The 1,827-nt window shown below is 29.0% G+C and overlaps 1 protein-coding gene across 4 annotated transcripts in view; it reads right to left on the bottom strand.

The window, feature by feature from the left end:
- LOC100159211 (glycerophosphocholine phosphodiesterase GPCPD1) overlaps window positions 1–1,827 on the bottom strand; it is a 41,374-nt gene that overhangs the window by 18,992 nt on the left and 20,555 nt on the right. The gene's annotated exons all lie outside the window — the stretch shown is intronic.

The raw sequence follows: 1,827 nt of genomic DNA, 5'->3' as shown, positions 1-1,827 counted from the left end.
TACATTTTTCGGTAAGAAATAAAAGATTAATAATTATCAGTGATATATAGACGCATACCTATGTGAATTGTGAACACTAATTTGCAGATATTTACAAACAAATGCCCAAATCAATTTTTATTAAAATTAGGAATGTATCTAAATTGTTGTCAAAGATAAATCTAACGAATTCTACATTTTATAATATAAAAATATTTTTCATCCTATTTGTGGTTTTGACTAGTAGTGTTTAACCTTTTTGACTCGCGATCCACTGTTTTTGTAACAATATTTTCACGACTCGTGTCACCTTTGTAAGCCATGAAAGAAAAAAAACTTTAGCTTTGCGTAATATCCCGTGTATATTGTTCAATTCATTCATAACTTATCCGAATTCATAATTTATAACTTATTTTTTTTTGCAGATATTTTATAGTACAATTGTTTATTGTAGGTACATAATATCTGCAAACTACTAAACTAGGCATAAATACAAACAGACAATAATAAAAAAATTAGCAAGGTATTAGGAAATCTAAGCCAGTGGTATTCAACCGGTGTCTCTACCAAATCTTGGGTCCCGTAATCTATAAAAATGGGTCATGACAAGTCTTTTTTGTTTTAAAAAAAATAAGTCTATTATAAAATTATAAATTATGGATTCGAATAAGTTATGAATGAATTGAAGAACCATATTTTACAGTAGATATAATGATAGTTAAAATGTCTACTAAAATCAATAAATTGAGCTTACTTGTGATTCCAAACTTAAACAAATGTTTAATGAAACTTTTTTGGAAATGTTTTGGGCACTTTATGCACGGGAAATAATGCAAAACTAGCAGTTTAGTCTTTTTTCTTTTATGGCCTACAAAGGTGACACGAGTCGTGAAAATATAGTTACAAAAACAGTGGATCGCGAGTCAAAAAGATTAAACATTACTAGTCAAAACCATAAATAGGATGAAAAATATTTTTATGTTAAACAATGTAAAATTACTACCTAGGTATTCATTAGGTTTATCTTTGACAAAACAATTTAAATCCACTCCAAATTTTAATAAAAATTATTTTGGACATTAGTTTGGTCCGTCCCCCCGTCCAAGTAAAAAAAAATAGTTGGGGTACGCAAAAAAAAAATTAAAATAGTAGAGGAGCTCCGTCCCCCTGCGCACCCCCCCCCCCCAATTCGAGCACTGAATAGGTATAAAAAACAAGTTTGTAAAAAATAATTTTTTACCCCACGTGACAGTCGACACTAGCTACTACGGGTTTGCATTATTTACACCGACTGGCCGAGTTATTGCTGTAATTAAATGAGTGAATGACTATTATGAAAAAATTATGGCATATTATTAATGAGTAAAAATAAAAAGTGGTTTATTCTCTATTTGGTGACGACTGTATACGACTGTGAATATCGTAAATGGGAATATTCTACTCCAAAAAAATAATATTGTGATATATAATATACATATTAAATTTGTTGGCAAGTGGGTGTCGCTCTGGCACCGGGACTAAAATTGTGTGTAGTACGAAATGCTAAGTGTGGAATAAGAAATTAAAAAGTGCGTAGTAATAGTGTATAATATTTACAATAAATTGTTCATATTATGTTGATACCTACTAGCTGTAAGTAAAGCTTGTGGCGGGAGTAGGGAGTCTATTACATAATTATTTACATTTCAACACATTTTAATAAGTATGGTCTTTATTTAATTTTTCCAATATAATAAAACATAATAACTATAACAATACAAATCAATATAAAATGTATAAGAATTATGAGACACTGGTTAAACGATTGCATGTATAAATTTTTAATCGTTAATTTAAATTTATTTATAA

This window comes from Acyrthosiphon pisum, chromosome X (assembly GCF_005508785.2).
Source record: "Acyrthosiphon pisum isolate AL4f chromosome X, pea_aphid_22Mar2018_4r6ur, whole genome shotgun sequence".
NCBI lineage: Eukaryota > Metazoa > Arthropoda > Insecta > Hemiptera > Aphididae > Acyrthosiphon > Acyrthosiphon pisum.
This window is presented reverse-complemented; position numbering and strand designations above follow the sequence as displayed.